Genomic DNA, 5,973 nt, shown 5'->3' on the forward strand with positions numbered 1-5,973 from the left:
GAAACCAGTTCCAGCCCAAGCAGGTTCTAGGGAGCTGGGGAAGGGCATGGAGGTCACCGGAAGGGGAGTCAGGAAACAGAGAACTCAGAACCAGCATCAACCAGCCAGCAGAGCTGTGTACAGTAAACAGTCCCCGCAGCTCCATGTCCCGCTGCCCTCCATGTCTGTCTCTATCCAGCTGCTCCCTCTCACCACTGTCTAGCTACCACCATCCCACTGCCGCCCAGGCAGCACGGCTTCCATCACCCTGTCCCCACCCACCGTCAGTCCCCTCCACTCACCCCAGACCGGGCGGCCTGAGCAGCCCTCGACATCCTTTTCCATATGTTGGCGCACTCACTGCAGCCTCCTCTGGGGTGGGACGCCACAGCTGTTAATACTTCTGGGGGCTCAAGACACAAACACACCAGGCTCATTTTCCCGGACGGGATTCCCCTGGGACTGCCCCTCCTCCACCATCCCCTTGTGCCACTTCCTCCTACCTCCTGGCACACCCACCACCTGAGATCACTGCCCTCCCTGAAACAGGACAGTCCCCAAAGGAATTCCTCAGTCCCAGCTCTGTTCATCCCAGGAGCCTCATCGCTTGTGCTTTTCACAACTAGGCTGGACCAAGCCCTGGAGCGTGGATCGCAGGGATCAATCGTGCATCGGACAAGAGGACGGGCTATGAGAACACCAACCATTTCTCTGGCCCTTTGTGAAATCCTCCTCTATGTGGGGATGCAACTGCATCTGGGGTGGAGTGCAACAGGGAGCACACAGGATGCTGCATGGTGGAGGGGAAAGGGCAATGTCAGCAAGGAGACCAAGGCAAACTCTTCCTCTCCCCAAAAGGGTCTTTAATGGTCTGCCAGGGCACCTATTGAGACAGGATCTCAGCTCTACGCATTTAGAGGCCAGGGTGATGGGGACCTGTGAAATGGCACCGACAGGCAGTAAAGCATGTCATAAACCTCGCTGGATAAAGCCTCACAAGCCCCCTGAGACATGGGTTAGTTACACCCATTTTACAGCTGGGGAAACTGAGGCACGGGGCAAGGAAAAACCTCACACAAAGTCATGGAGCCAGAGGAAGCCAGAAGTCCTGACTACTATACCCCACACCTCAAAGCTGAGAGCAGAACCCAGGAGTCCTGGCTCCCAGCCCCCTGCTCTAACCACTAGCCTCCCACAGATGGGGATAGAACCCAGCAGCCTGGACTCCCAGCTCTAACCACTCATCCCCCACACAACCTCCTGTGGATGGGGACTGGACTCAAGAGTCCTGACTCCCCAACTACCTGCTTTAACCACTAGATCCCCACTCCTCATGGAAGGGGATAGAACCCAGGAGTCCTGGCTCCCAGCTCTGTACCCCCCCCCCTCACCTGGGCATTCCCCGTTGCTAGGCACCCACTCCACTTCCCCAGCGCTGCCCCTCTCCTGGGTCCTCTAGGACACCGTGTGCAAATGGGTCTCAGGCTGGCAACCTGCGCCGCCCTCCCCCTGCCAGGTCTCTGGGCTGCTTGTTCCCAGGCACCAGGCTGAGCCAGCCCTTTCAGGCAGGGCTGGTGTCATGTTAGAACCTGCTGCCAGCACACTGTGTTACTCCAGCACTTACTGGGGTTCTCTTTGGCTGACGTGTCCGGACTGCTAGTCCGGGGGATCCAATTCTGATGGATGGGGACCATTCCCATCACAACGTGCTACCTCTCCCCATTCCCCATCCTCTACCTTTCCCCCCTCTCCCCGTCCAGGGGCAGCAAGTTGTGACGGATTGGGGTGCTCCCATCACAGTTCGGTACCATTGCGAAATCTCTCCTTTCAGTCTGGACACAAGTAAAGAAGGGATTTTTGCCATTCGGAAAAGCATCCTACGGCGTTACACCTCAGGGCTGTTGTATGTAAAACCCTGAAACTCTTTCTGTGGTAGGCCTCAGAGTTTCTATAGTAAACACACCGGTCATGCACACAAAACACCGGAGATGTGGAAAGCGCTGTAAACAGTGTTACCTCACCCACTTTGTCTCGCTAATATCCTGGGATTGACAGGGCTACAGCTACCCTGTGGGAAATGGCATTTGAAATAGTTGTGAAAGCCTTTGCTTATGCTCAAATGAATTTGTTAGTCTCTAAGGTGCCACAAGTACTCCTGTTCTCTTTTTAAACACAAGTGATCTGGCAGGACATCTGCTATAGAATATCAGGGTTGGAGGGGACTTCAGGAGGTCATCTAGTCCAACCCCCTGCTCAAAGCAGGACCAATCCCCAGATAGATTTTTGCCCCACATTCCTAAATGGCCCCCTCAAGGATTGAACTCACAACCCTGGGTTTAGCAGGCCAATGCTCAAACCATTGAGCTATCCCTCCCCCCAATTTTTATAATTGTTCCTAACAGTGGCAGATTAGCCACTGGGCCAACGGGCCCCGTGCCCAGGGACCCCAGCCAATTGGGGAAAGTGCCATGACCCGCTCCGCCCGCCCAGTGCTCCTGCCAGGGAACGAGACAAGCCCCCACGCCATGACCTCATTTCCCCAGCTGGAGCACCAGGCGGGGTAGGGGGACTGTGGGCGGAACAGGTGGGGAGGGACTCCCACGTGCTCTGGCCCAGGGCCCCACAAACCCCTAATCTGCCTCTGGTTCCTTGTACAGCCCCTCCCCCCCGTCACTGTTACACATTTTGTACGCATTTTCAACACAATTTGCACTTCTGCCCATAATCGTCTCCTCTGCGGGGATCGTCTGTGGAAACATTTGCTCAGGCTCCTGCATGCCCTGAAGGAGAAAAAGGGACCCCCCTCTCGCCTCCAGTTTGGAGCAGGTGCCCCATGGCTACTAGCTCCACTTGGCGGGCACATGGCTCTGCTAACGGCTTCTTGGGGAGCGCAGCATCCGTGTCTTTGCTTCCCCTGCCCTTGCTGCTGTTCTAATCTCCCTTTGCTTTCCTTTGGTCTGTTTCCTTTACCACCAACACACAGAACAGGAGAAATCCTGCATCTTGGCAGGGGAGTCGACTAGATGACCCTTGTGGTCCCTTCTGACCCTATGGGTCTATGATTTTAAAGCTGGAACCTTTCTCTCCCCCCCCCCCCCCGCCCCCCATCTTCTCACTTAAGAATCACTTACAAATTATTCCACCAGTGCTTAAAGTGTAAACCTCCTTCCGACAGCAAACTGTCTGGAAATCTCTGCCATGGGGACTCTTTGGGGTTCAACCTGGAGTGGGAAGGGGCTGTCGCTGCCATCCCGGACGCCAGGCTGAGGTCAGTGTGCTGTACACCAGGGGTTGGCATCCGGGCTCTGAACCAAAGCTCCCCAGAACAGGGCAGGCGACAGCGGCACAACCCCTAACTGGTCTGGGCTGAACGCCAAATTATCACAGAGGGGTGTGTTCGAAGCCCCACCCCTCTCACAGAGTTTGGCACCTAAGTCCAGGCTGCAAGTCGCTTTGCCTAGCAATCCACAGATGGAAACCCCTCTCCTGGAGTTATATTTTCCTGGGAATTTCTTGTGAGAAAGAACTAGGCAAATGCCTAACTGCCCGCAGAATCGCCAACATCTACTGATTTAAATCAAATCCTGACAAACCTGGTTATTGCATTTCCCCCCTTGAGCTCTGAGGGGCTCAGGAATCAGATGAGTAAACAGGGAGTTACCGGCCAGGTGATTCGCCTACAATGAAAACATCCTATACAGCTTCAGAAATAAATACAGAGCCAGTCTAGTTAAACGCCACATCGTTTCTGGATGTTTCTGGGCCAGATGATCAGCCCTGCGCTCTGCACGGGTGAGGCAAGGCATCACAATGTTTTAGGTGAGCTGAAAATATTTTTGTGGCTCCGATCAGACTGTGTCTTCATACCTTTGTGGCTACCGCAGCGGTGGACTCCTTCCATCAGAATGGCAGAGAGGCGTAACAGACAATGCTGTGTTTGTCCTAACTTGTGTTCTCCTGGGAGCACCTAGTTAGAAAAAGATACGGTTTATATCAGGAGTGTTTAGTGGGCAGGTAGAGGCTGAGATCGAAGAGGCAACTTTACAGTTAAAGCACCATAAATGTGGGTCAATGGGTTAATTCTAATGGGACAAGAGTGCCCCCACTTTGCATGGCTTATAGAGGGGATTCCTGCACAACTAGATCAACACCCACTGCATGCACAGCAAAATCAGGCCTTCATTCTCCTGCTCATCAAAGATGTCCTGACCTGTGCCGGGCAGAGAGAAGGAGCGAGATCACCTTCAATTTTAACCTAACCTTTGTCAGGCCAAAATTGATACTTGTGAAATATTGTCAAGACTTTTCTAACAGGGCCACACTCCGGGAAGTTCAGAGGAGTGCCCCACTGCTTCGCTTCTTCTCATTGGACTTGGAAAAACCAAATGGGGGATACACCTGGACTATACAGGTGTTCAAGCCAGGTCAAAGGCAAGGTGTTTGGGGGAAGGGTTCCTGCATTCTCTTCTATGATTGCCCTGACTGCCACTGTCAAAACTAAGACCACTTTACTTCTGAACCAGCCCGGTTTAAAGTCCTGTAACTTACGTGCATTAACTTCACACCTGTAGTGTCACACCGTGTAGACAAGCCCCTAATGAGGGAGGGGAGATAAGGGAAATTGAGGGGGGAAAACCTCTGTTAATTCCTTCAGTTTCCAACCCTGATATTCTATGATTTCACATATAGTGCCTCTCTGTCATTCCTATCCATTTTTGTACCCTGGTATTACCAGGCCCCATTCATTATCATTGTTTCTCTGATGCCTATTATCTCAATAGCCTCATTTAATACCAGGCACTCAAGTTCACGCATCTTAATATTTACACTAATTGCATTTGTATACTAGCATTTATGAAATTTGTCAGTATTTAATTGTATGCCTTCATGTGATGTAACTGAATGGCACTCTCTCATTTGACTGTTTCTTTTCAGTTCCTACCTGTACTTTATCAACCTCTATCCTCTGCTCTTTACTATGATACACAGAATCCCCTTTAATAAATCCTCCCCTAAGGGACTCTCTGTCTGAACCATGTTTTCCTGCGCACCTGTCGGCTTTCCCCAGCCCTTAGTTTAATTTGACATGCCAGCAATCTGGTTCTGTTTTGGTTTAGGTGAAGCCCATCCTTCCTGTATAGGCTCCTCCGTTTCCAAAAGGTTCCCCTGTTCTTAGTAAACCTAAAACCCTCCTCCCTACATCCACTGGGACCCTGCAGTTCTGCCTGTCAAACTGATCCTGTGCATGGAACTAGAAGCATTTCAGAGAAAGCTACCATGGAGGTCCTGGACTTTAATCTCTTCCCTACCAGCCTACAGTACTTTTGGCCTCTAGGACCTCTCTTCTACCTGTCTCTATGCCACTGGTACCTACATGTACCATGACCACAGGCTCCTCCCCAGCACCGCACATAAGTCTGTCTAAGTGTCTCGAGAGGCCTGCAACCTTTGCAGCCCGCAGGCAATTCACCATGCAGTTCTCCTGGTCATCGCAAACCCAGGTGTCTATATTTCTAATAATCAAATCCCTCAGTATTGTTGCCTGTATCTTCCTATTAACTGGGGTTCCGTCCCCCAGGGGGGTAGCCTTAGGGTGAGAGGATATCATGACACCATCTGGAGGGAGGGTCCCAACGATGGGATCATTTCCCTCTGCTCCAGCACGATATTTCTCCTTCCCCAAGACTTTCATCTTCCTCAACAGCACAGGTGCTATCAGACTAGGAGTGGGACCGCTGTACTATGTCCTGAGAAGTCTCTCCTGTGTACCTCTCTGTCTCCCTTAGCTCCTCCAGTTCAACCACTCTGGTCTCGGGATCCTGTCCTCAGTCTCTGAGGGCCATGAACTGCTTGCACCGAATGCACACATACACCACCTGCTGACAAGGCAGGTAATCGCAATAAACCGGATGCCCCCACGTTGCTGGACCTCTGCCTGCATTCTTTTTACTCCTGCAGGGGTTTTATGTTTGTTTGTTCGTTCGTTCTTTGGGT

The 5,973-nt window shown here is 52.0% G+C and overlaps 1 long non-coding RNA gene across 1 annotated transcript; it reads right to left on the minus strand.

Annotated features, from left to right (window-relative positions):
• Positions 1-278: 278 nt before the first annotated feature.
• On the minus strand, positions 279-4,575 carry LOC135976686 (uncharacterized). Its single transcript, XR_010593995.1, has 3 exons — positions 4,528-4,575; positions 3,847-3,946; positions 279-389 (listed from the first exon to the last, which is right to left on the minus strand). It is a non-coding gene; the product is annotated as an uncharacterized LOC135976686 (long non-coding RNA).
• Between the last annotated feature and the right edge of the window lie 1,398 nt (positions 4,576-5,973).

Source organism: Chrysemys picta, chromosome 20 (assembly GCF_011386835.1).
Source record: "Chrysemys picta bellii isolate R12L10 chromosome 20, ASM1138683v2, whole genome shotgun sequence".
Lineage (NCBI taxonomy): Eukaryota > Metazoa > Chordata > Testudines > Emydidae > Chrysemys > Chrysemys picta.